Source organism: Mobula birostris, chromosome 23 (genome assembly GCF_030028105.1).
Source record: "Mobula birostris isolate sMobBir1 chromosome 23, sMobBir1.hap1, whole genome shotgun sequence".
NCBI classification, from domain to species: domain Eukaryota; kingdom Metazoa; phylum Chordata; class Chondrichthyes; order Myliobatiformes; family Myliobatidae; genus Mobula; species Mobula birostris.
In genome coordinates, this window is record NC_092392.1 from 49102204 (window position 1) to 49124901 (window position 22698).

Genomic DNA, 22698 nt, shown 5'->3' on the forward strand with positions numbered 1-22698 from the left:
TTATCAAAGTATACAACTTCGAGATTTGTCTTCTTGCAGACAGCCACAAAACAGAGAAACGCTACAGAATCTGTTTAAAGAAAGTCCCCTCACAACAAGACCATCAGACGTGCAGGAAAAAAAAACAAATCGAGCAACCGGCAAAAAGCAAACAAACAACAACACACAAAACACCCAACTGTAGAGTTCTCAAAAGTGAGTCCACAGCCACAAGGCATGGGTGAAATCCATGTGATTTCATTCCCCATGCAGTGTTCTTCTTGGAATGTTACAGGAAAAGCAAGCCTGTGGGGCTCCAGAAATCATCATCAATTACACAGTGAAGATAATCCTACACCAACAGGGGAGAATGTCCAGAATCTAGACAGACAGCACCTTAGGTCAGGAGTGAACCTGCATCCCTGGGACTGTGTGTCAGTGGCTGTCCTAGCTGCTAATTCCAAGTAACTATACTTACACCTGTTCAGCGTCAGGGACATTGCCAATTAGAGCTACTTTCTTTTGGCTGTGGGTTATAGTTGTTACAAATGAAATGAAAATTGATTAATTGGGAATCCATAACCACTTTGCCAAAGATCCTTTTTGGTCATAAGCATGACTCATTCAGTAAATAAGCTGCCTGATGCTTGTTGAATGGTAGCTGTTTGGGCACACAAAATATGAAATGATGGTTTCAGTTCTGCTCTGATGTTCTCGGGATTTTTCATTGTTTTGCAACATAGCTTTTGTTGCAGTGAAAGTTTGGCAAGATGTAAGTCAGCTGCTGTCTGTTTCAGCCAAGTTGTGGTATCGGCCAACCCAGCTCCCAGACTCAGAGAATAAATACTCCTGCAGATGTGGCAACCAAGTTCATTGAAGCATGTCAAGCCTATTGTAGTCAGAAATCCCATGTACTTCTGCAAAAGTTATCCAAATGACTCAGGGAGATTGAGGAAAGATAAATTCACATTGCATTGTGCAATGCTTTCTAGCTTATCCCAAATTTCACCAATTAAATAAGGAAGTACTTAAGGAGCAGGTCTATGTCAGGCTTACAGTCTGAGCTTCCTATAGACTGTTCCTCATGTAAAAAGTTACAAAATTAAGCTGTACCCATGGTATTGAGAAAGCATCAATGGTTTGGCAAGAAATAAATTCAAATGGTGGAAAATTATTGAAAGTTTGAGGAATTGGGGTCTGTAGGAATCCTATAGAGGAATAGCTGAGGCCATGATTGTATTTTAGGACCCGGTGGCCTAATTCATTTTTCTGTATTCTTATAGGATTATGCACCAGTTGCCCATTAAATGCCAGCAAGAACACTGAACATGGATTATGTGGCAACTCAGTTACATTCATTTGAGCACAATAAGGCACCTTCTACAATTGTGATTTTGTTCTTAAAATGTTAACTCCAAAAGAGGGCACGGAAAATAGTACTGTAGCTGTAATATAAATATTACAAATTGTATGCCTCTTACTGGAACTACTCCTCTCCTCACTGGTGTTTCCACCCCAGAACTAATTGCTTATGGAAACCTCTCCAGCTTCATTTTTTGGGGCTTAAACTCCAGTGCTTTGAAACTAAAACAACTCGCTTGGAGTAAGGCAACCAGAAGCGCCTACAGGCTGGACATCTCAATCAATAGTGGTATTCTTTCATTTCCTCAGCCAAACTGCCTGCTAGTTTTAACTTCTGCTCATCGGGAAACACATGGGAAGAATAGATTTCATTACTTAACTTCAAGTCATGTGAAGTGTCATGTACCGTTCAGCTAGGTCTTTGAATATACAATAACAAACTACAACAAATTTAGAGTGGGTCAAATTATATGCGCTTTTATTACTTGCAAGGGAAGGTCTACCTCCATACGTTAAATTGGTAGGCAGCTTCAATTTTACAGCTCAAAACAAAATATTTCTATTCTGTTACAGATATCAGTATTTCATTAATTTCTTGTCTTTGAGATTGTTCCATCCATAATGGCTTCCTTCCTTATCTGCATCTGTGTCATCTGTCTCTAATCAGTCGATTTATCTTTTGAAGCTTATACCCCTCATTTCAGCTGTACCTTGTTTACTTCTGTTAGCAAAACACTACCTGCCATAAACACCTCCCTGCTATAAAACACACACAGACTTCTTGAAAACCTCCCATCCAAACAAACCAGCAAAGCACTCTGGGATCCATTTTGTCAAATTACCATTTACACAAGTTGTAAGTTCATAAAGACTTCAAGGTTGCAGATATATTTCCACATTAATATCTCTGAGAACATATTAATTTCTAATATGCCTGTGGTCTATTTTAGAGCCATTAACCCTGGCTTGTAGAATGACATACGATTTATAAATGGAACAGGGACTCTTATAACGGATGAAACAGGCTCACAGGTGACTATGGATGAAACCAGTTGATATCAGCGGGTCCTGTAGTCAGTACTGAAGACTGAAGCCCAAAGGTTGATTGGAGGTCCAGACTTTGAGGCCTGATGGCTGAAGCCCTGCATCTGCATTTCTGCAAGTCCGCAAGTCCACTGGGGAAGTGTGAGGCCTGAGGTATGCAAGTCTGTGAGTTTGCTGGAGGCTGAAGGCCCAGAGGTAGTCTGTTCAGGGTTAGAGGATTGTCTGTGTGTGTGAGGGAGAAAAGGGCCTTGCTTTGCCATTGTTATGTTCTGTTGTTGCTTGCGTTGTTGTGCTGAACATTGTGGAAATAAATGCTATGTAGGCACTGGAATGTGTTGTGCCACTTGCCGACTTCCTCCAGCACATCCTTGAGGTTGTGTTGATTGTTAATGCAAACAATGCATTAAATCTGAATCTGAATATGATCTGAATTAACGTAGATGCCTTTACGTAAACTGGCTTCTGATGATTGATAATCTATTGTGATCTGCATAAGAAATTATGTAGTGGGGAGGAGCAGATTAATTCCTCATGATTTAACTGAAAACTTTCCAATACAAAAAGCTAGAGTTTTATCTTTCATAAATCAATTGCGTGACAGACTCATTAGAAATAATTTTTTGGGTCAGGTAGTGTCTGTGTGAAAAGAAATAGTTAACATTTCACATTGGAGGCATCAGAATTGGGAGACAGAAAGATTTTTTTAAATGAGTTTCACTTATTAGAATGACGTGTGTGGCTTTATTGGAAGTTTTTGATGAATCTCTTTTGTTGCCTACTCAAAGTCGAGTTAATCCAAATCACCAGCCTTGGAAAGTGAAAGTGAATTCCATTTAAGGTGGCACACTCGAATGTGTCTGACAGCTTTCCGGTAGTCAAAAAGCAAATAAATCTGACTGAAAGCATCACTAAAAATACAGTTTCTGAGGTAAATTGTGTTAAATTATTGCTGTAAACAGTGAGGGGGCGAGCGATGGTGAGGTGATTTTGAGGGATGAGCCAAGATGGTATGTTGCATAATCATTGTAGATGGAGTTCCGATGCCCATACAGCTGGTCCAGGTGTGAGATTGCATCGCTCTGGACTGTGAGATGAGAAGTTGGGACTTGGACAGAGAAGATTTGGTGCCCATGCGACTGGCCCGAGAGCGAGATTGGATCGTACTAGGCATTGATCTGATTTGAAGAGCTTGAGAGTGGCTTTGGGACGGGCGACGAAATCTGGGTCCAGAGCAAGTTGCTGGGCAGCATGGTCTAGGCCCAGAGCATTTTGTAGCAGTGGAGCCCGGGTCCCAGTGTGAGGTATGATATGCTGTTTAGACAATTTAAACGCTGGCCCAGATCAGCGGCGAGAGTCCATTTTACTCACTCTCTGCGATCTTTACTCTTCTCTCCAGGGTGCTGTTCCATTGTTTGGTCAACTTAAACGCCAGCCCAGATAGACTGAAAAGGCAGGGTGTTGGCCGGGACGAGAGCTAATGTCGATTGTTTTCCGCGTTGGTCAACTCCATTACACTGAGGCTATGAAGGCTGCCCTGGCTGCTGTGCTCCATGCCCGCTAATATGATGAACTGATAAGTGAGGCTTTGGGCCTACTCTGGGCTGCTTGGGGGTTCGGATCTACGGACTCAGTTTTGGTTCAGAATGCTGTTGTTGGATTCAATATTCTGCACGGTTTGTATTTTGTTCTTTTGCTTGGGCATCGAGTGCTGGTCTTTTATTTTTATTCGTTTTTCCCTTTAATTGTGTTCTTTTAGGTTTCTGGCTCTCTGGCTACCTGTGATCAAGCAAATCTCAAGGTTGTATAGTTCATACATTCTTCAATAAGAAATGTACTTGGATCTTGAAACTTGAATTTACAACAGTCAGGATCTTCCACAACTAAAATCTGTTACAGATGCTGTTTGACTCTGAGGAAAGTGTACATATGTACCTTGGATAGAAGTGGCAAATTTGTGGGATTATTCATAACAGCAGATGGTGCTGAACTGGTGAACTATCCCATTCTCCATTCTCACATAAAAGTGTGCATGGGCCGGGTTACCCGACCTTGTGTCGGCAGTAAACAGAACAATGTTCAGCCCTTGGCTGCAGTGTGACTTGGATTCCTGGAGAAGCCAAGTATTGCGCGTTCATTTTATTTTTCCTGGATGTGCTTCCGACCCTGTCAAGTAAGCATCTGGAGTCATGGCAAGGGACAGCGGTGGTGATGCATCATCAAGGTCCGTCATTGAGATGTTTTCTGGCTCTTCCCCATCCTGGGTTAGCAGAACAGGGGCCGGGGGGGGCGGGGACGCAGAGTAATGTAGGCACTTCATTGAACTATTCAGCTGAAATGACCTGACAGGAGGTGCAGCAGACCAGATCGTGTAGACAGCCGCCCAGTTGAGAACCCTGAAGCGAGCTCCTGCCAAGCTGTACTGCGGGTGTGAATGAAGCCATCTGCTTTTGAATTTGCATAACCCATGCTGGTGACAGGTCGACCCATCCTCCATACTAGTTCAGAGCCTAACTCTTGTGAGCACAGTAACCTTGGAGGGTTCTATTTAAAATGTGAGAAAATAGGAGTGAAATTGAGCTGGATGCTTCTTAGAAGTCATTAGATGATTTCCTGAAAGGATAGAAGAACTGATTTGTATGATGGTCTGTTTACTTCAATCTGCTGATAAAATTACAAACAGCATAGAGCAAAAGTAGTAAATAGCTTAAATAAATCCTCTAGTGGAGCACTAACATAAAACAACTACACTTTCAGCCTCAGTTAAAATTCAGGAGTTATCATGGGAGTTCCTTCTCTTACTAGCCCAGCGGTGTCACTTCTGCCACTGGCTTCTCAGTGTCAGGTTGTTTATTGTGGGATTTAAACTTCTATTGCCATGTTCATTTAAAGTGCCAGAATAATCTTCAGCGAAGTATTCGTAATGAGTTTAATTTTGTGGGGTCAAAGATGCAGGCTACGTGTGTTGTCCATTTCACTTGTCAAAGGAATTGAACACTGAAGGAGACTATTCTGCCCTCTGAGTGCATGTTAGACTTATTTTTTCAAATTAGAACTGTGTACTGATTAATCCTGAATTAATATCCTCTTAATATCAACCACTGGAAACAATCACAAGTCTTTCTTAGTTTTGAAATGCTTACATGGATTAGCCCTCTAATCTTTATCCCAGTGAAAGTTGCTCCATTTTTCAAGGTTTTCTCCATAATTGCAACATTTAATTTCTGATATTGTTCCCATGAATCTTTATTCTTCCAAGAGCTTATAGTTGGGACCCAGAACTGTGGACTATAATCCAAGAGAGCTCTAGTTTATTGTATAAATTATTAACACTTCTTTCCTACATATTCAATGTTATTACATTGTCTCAACTTCCATATAATAAAAAGCCTCTTTTCCTCTGGCTGTTTCAATTATAATAACAAATGTTGTCTTAATCTCAGTCTTCCTTGCTCCAGTCTGTTAATTCTATATCTATTAACTTCTAATATATTGACTAAGAGTTTTAAAAATATAGAGTGATCTCATATTGTTAGATATTTATAGCTTTCATAGCTAGCTATCTCAGAAGAAAGGGTAACTATAGAGCACCAGAGTCACAGGAAAAGGCTCTTTAGTCCATCTAGTCCATGCAGAACCATTTAAACTGCCTAGACCCATTGACCTGCCCCTGGATCATAGCCCTCCAGACCCCTTGTGCTTGTCCAAATTTCTCTTAAATGTTGGAATTGAACCTGCATCCACCACTTCTGCTGGCAACTCATTCCACACTCTCACCACCCTCGGAATGAAGAAAGTCCCCGTCATGTTCCCCCATAAATATTTCACCCTTCACCCTTGACCCATGACCTCTAGTTAGACCATAAGCTGTAGGAGCAGAATTAGGTCATTTGCCCCATTGGGTCTGCTCTGTCATTTCATTACGACTGATCCATTATTCCTCTCAGCCCCAGTCTCCTGCCTTCTCTCCATATCCCTTCATACCCTGACCAATCAGGAATCTTATCAACCTCTGCCTTAAATATACATAAAGACTTAGCCTCCACATCTGCCTGTGGCAATGAATTCTACAGATTCACGACTCTCTGGCTAAAGAAGTTCCTCATCTCCATTCTAAAAGGATGCCCCTCTATTCTGAGGCTGTGTCTTCTGGTCTTAGACTCTCCCACCACAGGAAACATCCTCTCCACTCTATCAAGGCCTTTCACCATTCGATAGTTTTCAATTAGGTCACCTATATTTCTTCTGGAATCCAGCAAATACATTCCCTTAGCCATCAAGCAGTCTTCATACAGACATCCCACCCTGAAAAAACTCATTTCAGGGAGGTAGCACCCCCACCCCAACCACCCCACCCACCCCCGTCAACCTCCAAGGGTGTATGTAATACTTTGTTTAGTGATTTTCTCTAATCTGTAAACCAAGTTGGGTATATGCAGAAAATGTGACATTAAAATACGTACTTATATTATATTATATTATTTTATCATGTTTATTCTATTACAACTTTAAGCAAGTCTACAGGGAGTTTGGCCTCATCATGTAGGACATCACTAGAGTAGCTCCTTAGCAGCCAGCCAGCTAGTTTAAATAACGTTAGCTATGCTAATGAATGAATGACACCTGTTAAACTCACCTCAACATGTCTTTTACATTTTAACCCACCATGGGCAATAGAAAAGTCACTGTTGCAAACAGTGCAGCGAGCAACACTGTCATTATTTTTGAGGTCGACTGTAAAGCCTGCCCACAGAGAAAACTGATAAGTCTACTTAGCATGAAGAGAGACCAATCAGGATGCTTGCTCTCGCTCTCAAAAAAAATCGATTTCCGGGATATTGCATATAATTTCCGGGCGTCAGGGAGCCACTATTGATATGCGGGAGACTCCTGGAACATCCGGGAGAGGTGGGATGCCTGTTCATATGACAAGCCATTTAATATTGAAATCATTTTTGTGAACCTCCTTTGAACCCTCTCCAGTTTCAGCACACCCTTCTAAGGTATGGGGTCCAAAACTGCTCACAATATTCCAAATGAGACCTCACCAGTGCTTTATAAAGTCTCAACATTACATCCTTGCTTTTATATACTAGTCCTCTTGAAATAAATACTAACATTACATTTGCCTTCCTCACCACAGACTCAACCTGCAAATTAACCTTTAGGAAATCCTGCACAAGGGGTCCCAAATCCCTTTGCGCCTCAGATTTTTGTATTTTCTCTCCATTTATAAAATAGTCAACTCTTTCATTTATTTGACCAAAGTGCATGACCATACACTTCCTGACACTGTATTCCATCTGCCACTTCTTTTCCCATTCTCCTACTCTGTCTAAGTCCTTCTGTAGCCTATTTCCTCAAAACTACCTGCCCCTCCACCTACCTCTGGATCATCTGCAACTTTGCAACAAGGAAATCAATTCTATCATCCAAATCTTTGACATATAACGTAAAAAGATCAGTCCCAACACAGACCCTCATGGAATGCCAGTAGTCACTGGCAGCCAACCAGAAAGAGCTCCCTTTATTCCCACTCTTTGCCGTCTGCCAGACAGCCACACTCTCCCACAACGTTGTGACTGGTGAAGTACCTGGGCAACAGTTGTTGTACGTGCAGTCTCTCCCATCTCAGCCACTGAAGCTTGTAGCTCCTCTAGAAATATCAGGTCTCTTGGTGGCCTCTCTCACTAGTCTGAGCATGGTCACTCAGTTTTTGAGGACAGCCTGCTCTAGGCAGATTAACCACTGTGCCATATTCTTTCCACTTCTTGATGATTGATTTAACTATACTCCGAGGGATATTCAGTGACTTGGAAATTTTCTTGTATCCCTCCCCTGACTTGTGCTTTTCAACATTCTTTTTGTGGAGTTGCTTGGATTCTTCATGGTGCAGTTTTTGCCAGGATACTGACTCATCAGCAGTTGGACCTTCTAGATACTGGTGTATTTTTACTACAATCAATTGAAACATCTTGACTGCATATAGGTCTCCAAAAACAGATCTCCATTAAATAATTATGTGACTTCTAAAACCAAATGGCTGCACCAGTGAGCATAAGACATAGAAGCAGAATTAGGCCATTTGGCCCATCAAGTTTGCTGTGCCATTGCATCATGGCTGATCCTTTTCTCTCCTCCTCAGCCCCACTCACCGGCCTTTTCCCCCTAACCTTTGATGCCTTGCCTAATCAAGAACCTATCAAGCTCTGCCTTAGATACACCCAGCGACTTGGCCTCCACAGCTGCCTGTGGTAATAAATTCCACAAATTCACCAGCCTCTCGTAAAAGAAATTTCTCGCGTATCTGTTTTAAATAGATGCCCCATTTGCATGCCCGTGATGATTTGGTGTGTCGTATTAAGGTGGGGGGGGGGAGAGTGAATACTTATGCAATCAAATATTTTGTGGTTTATATTTGTAATTAATTTGCATCACTTTGTAGAGATCTGTCTTCACTTTGACACGAAAGAGTCTTTTTCTGTTGATCAGTGTCAAAAAAAGCCAAATTAAATCCACTGTGATTCAATGTTGTAAAACAATAAAGCATGAAAACTTATGGGGGAGGTGGATACTTTTTATAGGCACTGTATGTTGTCTTTGACTTCCCTTGTTAGCCATTGTTCTATCATCTTGGCTTTAGAATCTTCTTCCTCTTTGGAACGTGTATATCCTGTGCCTTCCGAATTGTTTCCAGAAATTCCAGCCATTGCTGCTCTGCCATCATCCATGCCAGTGTTCCTTTCCAATCAATTCTGGCCAGGTCCTCTCTCATGCCTCTGTAATTCTAACATCTGACTTTAGCTTCTCCTCAGATTTCAGGGTGAAGTTGAGCGTATTAGGATCACTTTCTCCTAAGGTTTCTTTTACTTTGTGTTCTCTGATCAATTACACAACAGTCAATCCAGAATAGCTAATCCCCTAGTGGCCTCAAACAAGATCCATCCAGTAGGCATTCTAGAAACTCCCCATCTTGGAATCCCACACCAAGCTGATTTTCCCAATCTACTTGCATATTGAAAATCCTCATGACTATTGTGACATTGCCCTTTTGGCAAGCATTTTCTATCCCCCATTGTAATTTGTAGACCACATCCTTTCTACAGCTTGGGGGTCTGTATATAACTCCCATCAGTGTCTTTTGACCTTTGCAGTTCCTTGGCTCTATTCATAATGATTCAACAACTTCTGACCCTATGTCACTCCTTTCTAATGATTTAATTTAATTTTTTACCTTCAGAGCCATGCCACCTCCTCTGCCTTTCCTGCCTGTGCTTTTGATTCAATGTGTCCTTGGACATTAAGCTCCAAGCAATAATCTTCTTTCAGCCATGATTCAGTAATGCCTACGGTATCGTACATGCCAACCTGCAACTGTGCTACAAGTTCATCCATCTTATTCCGTATACTGTGCCCATTCAAAAATAACACCTTTATTCCTGCATTCACCCTTTTTGATTTTGTCTGACTTTTACGTTGCAACTCATCCTGCTGACTGCAATTATGCCTCTCCTTGCTAGGAGTCTCACTACACATTGCCTCTGTTTGAAACCCAACTACCTCATCGTCAGGACAATCACTCCGGTTCCCAGCCCACAATCAGGTTAGTTTAAACCTACCCAAACAACTCTCGCCAACCTACCCGCAAGGGTATTGAGCCCACTCAGGTTCAGGTGTAGCTCATCCTTTTTGTATAGGTTCTACCTTCCCCAGAAGAGATCCCGTTGATACATAAATCTAAACCCCTGCCCCCTGCACCGGTTTGACCTGCCAGATCATCCTATCCTTATCCTCACTGGCATGTGGTACTGGCAGCAATCCAGAGATTACTACCCTGGAGGTCCTGTTTCTCAACTTTCTACCGAACTCCCTAAAACCTCTCTTCAGGACCTCCTCACCTTGTCTACCTATATCATTGATGCCAATATGGCATAGTCATCGCCTCACTCTGCTTAATGGAAAAAGCCTACCCTATCTATGACCCTCATGGTTTGTGAAATGTGAGGTAACCCAGACCATTTGACCTCTTTGAATGAACAAAAAGCAAAATAAGAAAAGCTTTTACCCTTTTTCTCATTACTTCCCCCATATAATTAGCTACGGAACTCTTCTAAATGAGACTCTGTAACTTAACATTAAGATTGTGCAAGATGCACCAGCAATAATCTTTTCTGTAGATTATTCGAAATGACCTTTAGTGTTCAACAAAACAACTTAAAGTTAGCTTAATTAATTCAAGGAAACTTCCAAATCATACTTGACAGTAAGTATATATTTTCTGCTTGCATAATTGCCTACGTCAACTGAAAAGCTACACTTCCAAATACTAAATAAACTGAATAAAATTATTCAGTTGCTGAGTAAAATTAATCTATCATAGAAAACTGACACTCTAAATTCAGGTTCTTGGCTATGGCTGAACACAAAACTGCACACGATAAAGCTGTTCTAAATACAGAGAAGATGCAAAACAAAACTATGTAATTTGGAATATAAAATAATGAGATAAAATTAATTAATTCTAATTACTTCATGAAATGTTAACCCCAGTTTCCCTCTCATTTAATACTGCACGATCTGTGGAGTGGTTCCAATATTCATAAATTTTATTTTAAATTTCTGGTATCTGCATTATTTATACTTATACTTTATTGTCACCAAACAATTGATACCAGAATGTACAATCATCACAGCGATATTTGATTCTGCGCTTCCTGCTCCCTGGATTACAAATATTAAATATTAAAATTTTTAAAAATAATAAAAATTAGTAAACATTAAAAAATTAAATTATGAATTTAGGTGTTGTATTAGTATATTTTTTTCTCTAGGTAATGGCAAGTAAATTCAGTGAGCTAGAGCTAACTGAATGGTGGAGCAGGTTTTTATGGCTGAGGATATTACTCTTGTTCAATTTGTTCTTTCATCAATAATTCGTCATAGACACGAAACCATGATTTTTTAATAGGTTGTAATTTTAAAACTATTAACCAGTAATGAATTTTACAGAATATTCTTGCACTGAACAAATAAAATAGTGGAAGCTATATATATACTCAATGGCCACTTTATTAGATACACCTGTACACCTGTTCATTAATGCAAATATCTAATCAGCCAATCATGTGGCAGCAATTCAATGTATTAAAGCATGCAGACATGGTTAAGAGGTTCACTTGTTCAGTCCAAACAACAGAATAGGGAAGAAATGTGGTCTAAGTGACTTTGACCGTGGAATGATTGTTGGTGCTAGATGGAGTGGTTTGAGTATCTCAGAAACTGCTGACCTCCTGGGATTTGCATGCACAACATCCTCTATAGTTTACAGAGAATGTTGTGGAAATCAAACAAACAAAAAATATCCAGTGAGCCGATGTTCTGTGGGCAAAAAAACCTTGTTGAGAGGTCAGAGAATGGCCAGACTGTTTCAAGCTGACAGTAACTCAAATACCTACACATTACAACAGCGGTGTGCAGAAGTGCATCTCTGAATGCATGACATGCCAGACCTTGAAGCGGATGGGCTGCTGCAGCAGAAGACCACGAACATACACTCAGTGACCACTCACTAGGTACTTCCTGCACATAGTAAAATGGCTACTGAGTGCATATAAAAAAGAAACTACTGAAAATATGCTGGAGTAACAGCTCTTTCTTCCACAGATGCTGATAAACCTGCTGACCATTTCAGCATTTTCTTTTTTCCTTCCTGGTTAAGTTACTAATTGTTAGGATTAGGCATTGTGAATATTGGCAACACATGTAAAGTCTCATTTTTTTTAGGAAATCAGCATAAAATGTCAAATAACTTGTGGTGGCACGGTAGCGTAATGGCTAACATAATGTTTTACAAAGTTCAAAGTATATTTATTACCAAAGTACATATATGTCACCATATAGAATCCTGAGATTCACTTTCTTGTGGGCATGCGCAGTAAATCCAAGAAACAATAGAAACAATGGAAGCTGCTCCCAACAGGACAGACAAGCAACCATCGCGTGAAAAACAATAAACTGTACAAATGCAAAGGAACAAACAGAAATAATAAATAAATAAGCAATAAATATAAAGAACATGAGGTGAAGAGTCCTTGATAATGACTCCATAGGTTGTGGGAACAGTTCAGTGATGGGGCAAGAGCTTGATGGTTGAGGGGTAATAACTGTTCCTGAACCTGGCGGTGTGGGTCCCGAGGCTCCTGTACCTTCTTCCTGATGGCAGCAGTGAGAAGAGAACCTGGTGGTGGGGTCCTTGATGACAGATGCTACTTTCCTGCAGCAGCGCTCTGTGTCGATGTGCTCAAAGGCGGGAAAGGCTTCATCCGATGACGGGCTGGGCTGCATCCACCACTTTTTGTAGGATTTTCCGTTCCAGGACTTTGGTGTTTCCAATGATGCAACCAGTGCCAGTGACCCAGGTTGAATTCCCTGCATTGCCTATAAGGAGTTTGTAGATTCTCCCCGTCACCATGTAGGTTTCTTCCGGGTGCTCTGGCTTTCTCCCAGATTCCAAAGACATACGGGTTAGTAGGTCAATTGGTCATACAGGTGTAATCAGTGCCAGGGGCCCACTGGGCTGGCTAGGCCTGTTGCCGTGCTGAATCTCTAAATAAACAAATAATTTCATTACCACTCAGTGTTAAACGCTACTCTTAGCTAATTTCATATTTTGTATAACTTGGTATCTTTCCTTTGAGACAAATTAAATTTCAATTCAAAAATTAGATTTGAAACAGCCTGAACAAAAATTTGATTCGGGGATCTTCCAATATCATTTTTTGTTATTAATCGACACAATACTTGAGGTTCATAATATGTTGAAATGAAAATATTGCCAGTAAGCGGGATATAATGCAATAACAGCATTCACTGACTTGGCATTACCACAATAAGAAACAAGTAATGTCAAGGGGAGCCAGCACAACTTTGGTACGTACAATGCAGGGATCTTAGCTTGATGTTGATAACCTGCCCGAAATTCCTTAGAGACAGGGGAAATGCACACAAGGTGGCAATCTCCCTTATAAATTAAGTCAAGTCAAGTTTATTGTCATTTAATTACATTCATACATATAAAGTATATAATGTACTGTATATAGAAACATGACGTTTCTTTGAAGTAGCGTGTAATGCACAATAGTACACGTGACACACAGTAACTTATGAAGGTAAGGATAAAATCTACAGATGAATCACACATTAAAAAAACAAACTATAGTGCATTAATATTAAATATTGTAAGGTACAGAACAGATTAAGCAGTGACACTTAGAATGTGATGCAGCCCAATGGACTGGGGTAAGAAACTGTTTCTTATCTGACCTTTCTTGGTTTTGTGCATCTTAGTCTCCTGCCTGATAGTAGAAAGTCAAAAGGGATGCTGGATGGATAGGTGGGATCCTTAATAGTACTGAAGGACCTGTGTACGTAGCGCTCCTGATAAATGTCTCCAATGGATGGCAGGGAGACCCCTATGATCCTCTCAGCTGTTCTCACAGTCCTTTGTAGGGACTTCAGGTCTGATGCTCAACTGCGCCCATACCAGATGGAGATGCAACTTTTCAGGACACTGTCAATGGCGCTCCTGTAAAATGCAGTTAAGATGGGGGAGTGGGAGCCTTGCCTGCCTCAAACTTCTTAGGAAGTGGAGGCCAGCTTAAATAAGAAATGGGGAGCTTTTGAACAAGAATGAGTTCTGAGGACATTTTACATTATTACAAGGTCGTGAAAGTGTTTGACTCTACATTGGCATTTTTAAAGTGGATTAATAGTTTCACTCCAGCATTCACCCCAACCTACACAATTACAACATTTCAAAGAATTCTTTCAAGAAATTCAAACAGTTCAAACAGCATTATACGTATGTATATTCTTGAATGTTTGAAATCATGCAGTGTAACCTGAGATGAGATTGTATGTTCTTATAAAAAATTCAATGGCAAATCCATATTCATTGGTAGCATACTTTTATGGGCATTGTTTTATAGAGGTTGTTCCATCCCCAGTTTGGAACAACTAACTAATGGACAGCCCTACATACTAACAAGCACACTTAATTTCAAAAGTCTGACAGACATATATACATTTGTTCTACAGACAGCAAAATTAAACCAAGTGGCCATTTTATTAGATACACCTGTAAACCTACACATAAATGTAAATATCTAATCTGCCTATCATGTGATAGTAATTCATTGTATAAAAGCACGCAGAAATGTTCAGACCAAACATCAGAATGGGGAAGAAATGTGATCCAAGTGACCTTGACCATGGAATGATTGTTAGTGCCAGATGGGGTGGTTTGAGTATTTCATAAACTGCTGATTAAGATTTTCACGCACAACAGTCTCTAGAGTTCACAGAGAATAGTGTGAAAAACAAAAAAGTAATCGAGTAAATGACAGTTCTGTGGGCAAAAACGTCTTGTTAATGAGAGAAGTCAGGGGAGAATGGCCAGACTGCTTCAAGCTGACAGGAAGACGACAGTAACTGAAGTAACTATGCATCACAACAGTGGTGTGTGGAAGAGCATTTCTGAATGCACAACACGTTGAACACTGAAGTAGATGGGCTACAGCAGCAGAAGATCACACTGGGTTCCACTCTTGTGTAGTTTTCTGTCGTACGCTGAGTGTAGTTTTCTTCGGGCAATGGAGGAATGAAAATGCTTGATGATGGCACAACTCAAGCCTTGTGATTCTTTATTGAACTCTGTAATGCATAATTTTTTAACAGCATTTTGCTGTTACCTGCTTCCTAAAAGTAAAAGAAAGATATGTGATGGCAACGCATCTAAGTGAAAGAAAACCATCTAAAATTAAGTTAAAATGGACCTAAGGGTGGCATGGTAACTTAGTGTTTAGCACAACGCTTTACAGTACCAGCGACCCAAGTTCAATTCCCACCGCTGCCTATAAGGAGTTTGTATGTTCTCTCCATAACCCCATGGGTTTACTCTGGGTGCTCCAGTTTCCTCCCACAATCCAAAGACGTACAGGTTGGTAGGTTAATTGGTCATTGCAAATTGTCCCGTGATTAGCCTAGGATTAAATTGGGGCTCAAAGGGCCAGAATGGCCTTCACTGCACTGTATGTCAATGAATAATAAATGCATAAATATAGTTCAGTGACCTGAAAACAGGGGAATACCATCGAAAATTGTCAAAGCATTGGGTTTCACTTGGTATCATTATAAAAGGACAAAGAGCACATTTTTCTGCAGTTAAATGATTGGCTCTGATGTTGGCTGCTGTTATTACAAAGCAGCGAAGTGGTTTGATAATTGAGATGGAAGAACTATTGATGATTTAGCCTGAACATCAAAATCAATGCTGAATACTCATTAGCTTGATGATTATTCAAGAAAAAGCAAAGAGCCTGTTCAGCGTTTGAAGACAAAAACATGTTAATGAAAATGAAGACATTCTTGCAAATAGAGACTGGTATAATAGATTTCAAACAAGGGCTAATTGGATAACACTGAATTATAAAGAGAACCAGAAAATGCTGCCCATGCTGCAATAATAGTGTCTCCTGATGCTTTAGCTCCGATAATTGAAGGGAGGGATTGTCGGATCAGGCTGTATAATTATTTTCCTTGTAGATTAACTTTCTTATGCTTGTTTGTATTTTTATATAATTACTTACTGTATCATCATGGAATTGTTCAGTGTGGTTTATAGTGGTTGCAGTTGTGGGTATCACATTGTTTGAATACGGGCTGCCTGATCTTTATTAACTCTTATTTACAAATTTGGAAAGTATTTTATTGCTGTAAACAAATTGGGATAGGAAGGTTAACCCACGTGGCGTCAGTCTGTTCTCTTTCCCACCTTTGCCTTCTGGTGCTACTAGACTCTGCTTTCACTACTTTCCTTCCCCAAACCCCTTGATCTCTTGCCACTTAATAAGTAATGGTAAGCAACAAGTTTTATGCCTCATTTTTGATCTTTTACTTGGTTACCAGTCTGAAAATCCTAAGGCCCTTAAAGGAAATAGGAAAGCATCTCTTCTGGGCATCTGGAAAAAAGCTTGGTTAACACCGGATTTTTTTTTTAAATACGGGCTTACGAACCATTTTGTTGTTGAGGTGGAGATGTACTGTGCTTCCAAGAATTTGCCATTTGAGATTTTATTGGTTCTCAATAATATCTCCAGGCATTCTGCAATTTTAGATGATTTTCATCCAAAGGTCAAGGTAATGTATTTGCTACTGAGCACAACTGTTGTTCTCCAGCCAATGGATCAATGTATATTTGCACCTTTTGAAGCATATTAGCTCTGTAAGACAACCTCTCAAGCTATTAAAGTATCCAATCCAGCAGAAAGCAAGACCTTAAAGGAATTTTGCAATTTATACAATATTTACGATGCAGTAAAGAATAATGCAGATACTTGACTGGAGGTTAAGTAAAGAAGAATGATGATGCATGGAAGAAAATTTGCCCTAACTTTGTTCATAATTTCCAGGGTTTATCTGAGATGATAGAAGCTGTGAAGGAGAAGGTGGTGCTTGAGATTAATGAGGACAATATCACTGACTTGATTGGATTTTATGCTGAAGACTAGAGCATTGAAGACCTTATGGAATTGGAATAAAAGCTATTAGATGAGAAAAAGGAATGAGAAGTTGAGACCCTAGAATATTCGCTACAAAAGGATTGGCAGCAACTTTGAAGAAATCTGAAGGTGGTTTTGGCACTATTAGAAGAGTGAGATCTTAACTGGGCAAGATATTCATGGCTTGTAGGGGTATTCAATGCTAGAAAGACATTTTAGAAGAAAAAAAGCAGCTATTCATTTTTTTCAATATGGTTTTTTAAAGTTTGAAAGGATATCGGAACCAGTCACCTCCATCTCATCAGCATTTCTAAATTCAGTTGCATCTCGCTCAGTACTGTGGAGATATGATTATCATAACAAATGATTTTGCAACTGTATAGATATATTATGAACAATATCTATTGACATCTGTAAAACTGGAATCTTATTCATAAGCCAGGGATAGGTTTAAAATTTAATAAAATACAGGTGACCAGGATTGCTGTGCAAAATATTACCTGCATATCAGTCATTGAGCTTTGTTGATTAGAATCTACCTTGTGTTTTTTGCAACATCCTTCACATGAATATTTCTTTTTGTATCTTCCAGATGCATGAGGTACATGTTCTATGCTTTATGGAGTTTGAAAAGAATATTTGAAGTGTGGATACAAAAAAATCTGGAGTTGTCAAAAAAATATGAGACATAGAAACATTAATCTCTCTGATCTGTTAAAAGGATAAAACTCAAAATCACAAGCAAATGTCATGAAATTTGTTGTTTTATGGCAGCAGTACATAATAATAAAAACTATAAATTACAAAAAGAAGTGTATATAAAAAATTAAATACATAGTGCAAATAGAGAGGTAAAAAATACTGAGGTAGTATTTGTGGGTTCATTGGTCATTCAGAAATCTGATGGCAAAAGGGAAATCTGTTCCTGAAACATTAGGTGTTTCTCTTCAGGCTCCTGTATCTCCTCAATAGGAGCAATGAGAAACTACCCAGCACATGGAATGAGGGTGAAAATACAAACGTCCGATTAGACTTTTCTTTGCTGGCATTATTTGTACTTGAAAGGCTAATGAGGAGGGAGGAGAAGATGGCGGCGCGAGCAGCCGTTCCAAATTGATATCGTATCTGTGAAGTAGGAGGCCGTGCACAATCCTGATTTGATAGAGACAGACATGAAGAAGCACGGAGGAACATCTGGAGAAACTTCTGAAATGCTCGCTTCGCTGCCGCTGCTACTGTGCGATCGAGAATCTCTGGAGGGGAAGGCTCCAAATCCTCAGCCTTGCCTATTGCCTGTTGCCAGGGCCGGGGTCAAAGCGCTCGGCGGAGGTGGTGCTCGGTGCGTTGGTGTTGGGGAGCTGGTTGGAGGCTCACACCTGACACCTCCTCTGCACCTACTTCCAGTTTTACTGCCCTTGTGTTAGCCATTTCAGCCCTGGGAAAAAGCCTCTGACTATCCACATGGTCAATACCTCTCATCATCTTACACACCTCTATCAGGTCACCTCTCATCCTCCGATGTTCCAAGGAGAAAAGGCCGAGTTCACTCAACCTATTCTCATAAGGCATGCTCCCCTATCCAGGCAACGTCCTTGTCAATCTCCTCTGCACCCTTTCTATAGTTTCCACATCCTTCCTATAGTAAGGTGACCAGAACTGAGCACAGTACTCCAGGTGGGGTCTGACCAGGGTCCTGTATAGCTGTAGCATTACCTCTTGGCTCTTAAACTCAATCCCACAGCTGATGAAGGCCAATGCACCGTATGCCTTCTTAGCCACACAGTCAACCTGCGCAGCAGCTTTGAGTGTCCCCAAGATCTCTCTGATCCTCCACACTGTTAAGAGCCTTACCATTAATACTATATTCTGCCATCATATTTGACCTTCCAAAATGAACCACCTCACACTTATCAGAGTTGAACTCCATCTGCCAATTCTCAGCCCAATTTTGCATCCTATCAATGTCCTGCTGTAACCTCTGACAGCCCTCCAGACTATCCAGAACACCTCCAACCTTTGTGTCATCAGCAAATCTACTAACCCATCCCTCAACTTCCTAATTCAGGTCATTTATAAAAATCACAAAGAGAAAGGGGCCCAGAACAGATCCCTGAGGCACACCACTGGTCACCGACTTCCACGCAGAATATGAACCGTTTACAACCACTGAGTGGCAGCTCTGAGGGTGAAAACACTTTGTTGATGAGAGAAGTCAGAGGAGAATGGCCAGACTGGTTCAAGCTGACAGGAAGGTGACAGTTAATCAAATTACAACAGTGGTGTGCAGAAGAACATCTCTGAATGCACAAAACGTTGAATCTTGAAGTGGATGGACTACACCAGCAGAAGATCAGAGCATACACTCAATGGTCACTTTATTCGATACAGGAGATACCTAATAAAGTGGCCACTGAGTTTACTTGCTGTGGGATAGCTAAGAAAATAACTACACCAAGGAAACACCAAGTCATAACCTATAAATAAAAGCTTATAAATATCTATTTCAGCTTCCTCAAGACTTTTACTTCAACAAATTGTGACTCTACAACAGCAAAATGATTCTATCCTCAAGAACCGATTAGCATTTGAAGCTCTTCAACTCTACCGTGTTGCTGCATTTCACAGCTCATAGTTACCAGTCAAAGTATCCATTCACAAATACAACCAATATCTCACTTAGAACCGTAACTTACTAACAGGCATAAAAGGCAAATACAATGTTGGCATTCATTTCATCAGCAGATTCAGATTCAGCTTTATTTATCACATGTACATCAAAACATCTGCTGAAATGCGTTGTTTAACAATCAACACACGCAAGGGTGTGCTGGCTGCAGCTCGCAAGTCTGTATAAAGCACTAAAATATAAAGGAAGGATGTAATGCTGAGGCTCTCTAAGGCATTGGTCAGACTGTAATTGGAATACTGCAAGCAATTTTGGGCCCTGTATCTTAGGAAGGATGTGCTGGCCCTGGAAAGGATCCACAGGAGCATAAAAAAAATCCCAGGAACAAGAGGCTTAACATATAAGAACATTTGATATCTCTGGGTCTATACCAGAAGGAGTTCAAAAGGATGAGAGGAGCTCTCATTGAAACCTAACAGGTACTGAAAGGCTTGGCGAGAGTAGATGTGGAGAGGATTTTTACATTAGTAAGAGAGTCTACGATCCAAGGGAACTGCTTCAGACTAGAATCAGAAGCAAAATCAGGTTTATTATCACTGGCATGTGTTGTGAAATTTGTTAACTTAGCAGCAGCAGTTCAATGCGATACATAATATAGAAGAGATTAAAAATAATAATAAGCAAATAAATTACAGTATATGTATATTGAATAGATTAAAAATCATGCAAAAACAGAAATAATTTATATTTAAAAAGTGAGGTAGTGTCCAAGGGTTCAATGTCAATTTAGGAATTGGATGGCAGAGGGGAAGAAGCTGTTCCTGAATCGCTGAGTGTGTGCCTTCAGGCTTCTGTATCTTCTACCTGATGGTAACAGTGAGAAAAGGGCATGCCCTCAGTGCTGGGGGTCCTTAATAATGGACGCTGCCTTTCTGAGTCACCACTCCTTGAAGACGTCCTGGGTACTTTGTAGGCTAGTACCCAAGATGGAGCCGACAAAATTTACGCCCCTCCGCAGCTTCTTTCGGTCCTGTGCATTGGCCACCAACCTCCATACCAGACAGTGATGCAGCCTGTCAGAATGCTCTCCATGGTACATCTATAGAAGTCTTTGAGTGTTTTTGTTGACATACCAAATCTCTTCAAACTTCTAATGAAGTATAGTCATTGTCTTGCCTTCTTTAAAGCTGCATTGATATGTTGGGACCAGGTTTGGACCTCAGTGATCTTGACACCCAGGAACTTGAAACTGCTCACTCTCTCCTCTTCTGATCCCTCTATGAGGATTGGTATGTGTTCCTTCGTCTTACCCTTCCTGAAGTTCACAATCAGCTCTTTCATCTTATTGCTGTTGTGTGCAAGGTTGTTGCTGCAACACCACCCCACTAGTTGGTATATCTCGCTCCTGTGCGCCCTCTTGTCTCCATCTGAGATTCTGCCAACAAAGGTTGTATCATTAGCAAATTTATAGATGGTATTTGAGCTATGCCTAGCCACGTGGGTATAGAGAGATTAGAGCAGTGGGCTAAGCACACACCCCTGAGGTGCACCAGTATTGATCATCAGCTAGAAGGAGATGTTATCACCAATCCACACAGATTGTGGTCTTCCAGTTAGGAAGTTGAGGATCCAATTGCAGAGGGAGGTACAGAGGCCCAGGGTCAGAATAAAGGGTATTTTTCCTCAAAGGGGAAATTCCTTCAGCCAGATGTGAAATTCATTGCCAGAGAGCTGTGGAGGCCAAGTTAAAGGCAGATATTGATAAGTCTTGAGTGGTAAAGGGTAAAATAGATAGGAGAAGGCAAAAGAATGGAGTTAAAATAAAATTAACCAGGATTGAATGGCAGAGCAGAAGATGGGCTGAATGGCCTAATTCTGTTCTCATATATCTTTAGCCTTGTAAAGGTATAATACATCTTTTGCATTCACAGTTTTCCATTTAGTTCCAGTCATGGCATAAGAACAAGAAATAATAACAAAATGATAATAATAATAATAATAATAATAATAACTGCTATCATTCTAAAGTCACAACACAACAGCATTAAACAATTATGCCTACACGGGAATATTGATGTAGATCTCAAAAAAACCACAAAACTAAACACCACTAGAATTGTCTGAAAGTAAGCAGAAAGAATTGAGAAAGTAAGCAGCAATTGATATCTGGGATGTCAACAAGCAAGGTCATAGTGCGATAAAGGGAAAACTTGATAAAATTTACTTCAAGGCTTATGAAAATCAGACAAACTGAGCTCAATAGTAAAAATACAACAAAGGTAATAAGCACTTTTGCTACCCATATTAACATATTCTTTTGGTGTAATACCTTGGTCTGAAACCAATCTGGAAAATACATGAATGAAAATAAGAAGTGTAATGACAAATTTTAGAAAACACTATGTACCCTCGAACACACTTAGTTTAACACCACCGAGGACAGAGGGAGAAAAAGGAACAACAGACATAAAAAAATTTACACAATAGTCAGATAAAACTTCTGAGGATATATTTTCATCAACAAAAACAGGATTCAGCACTCCACGTGAGCATATGTAATTCTGATAAGAAATGCACAACACATGAAGGCACAGACTGGAAAAATGAAGACATTATCACTATTGAAGAAGAAGTCAACCAATGGACCCTCCATGGAAGACATCCCCACGATCTGAGTCGACAAGGAAGCATCAAAGGCCTGGCTCAGAGTTGGAGACCTCTTCCCAGAAACTGATAATCATTGTGGAGTAATACAGGACCAGGCCGTTAACACAAAAAGTTATCAAAAATACACAATAAAAGACCAATAAGTTCAAGACAATAAATGTGGAAAACAATCCAACACATTACAGGATCCTGCAGCACTTTAACTCAATCTGATTACTTACACAGGCACAATCAAGTGGCAAACATCTTCTACCAAACTCATGCTCTAAAATACATACTCATAAAAGACATCATACCTTACTGTAAATACAAGCTTGATCCAGTTTTAGAGTCAGAGTCTACAAATTATATTACAACTGATCCTTTATTACAGATAGGGCAATCCATAACAACTGTCCCGATATAATATTTCAGGATAAACACGCAAGAACAACTTACTAAATAGATATAGCCATTCCAAACACA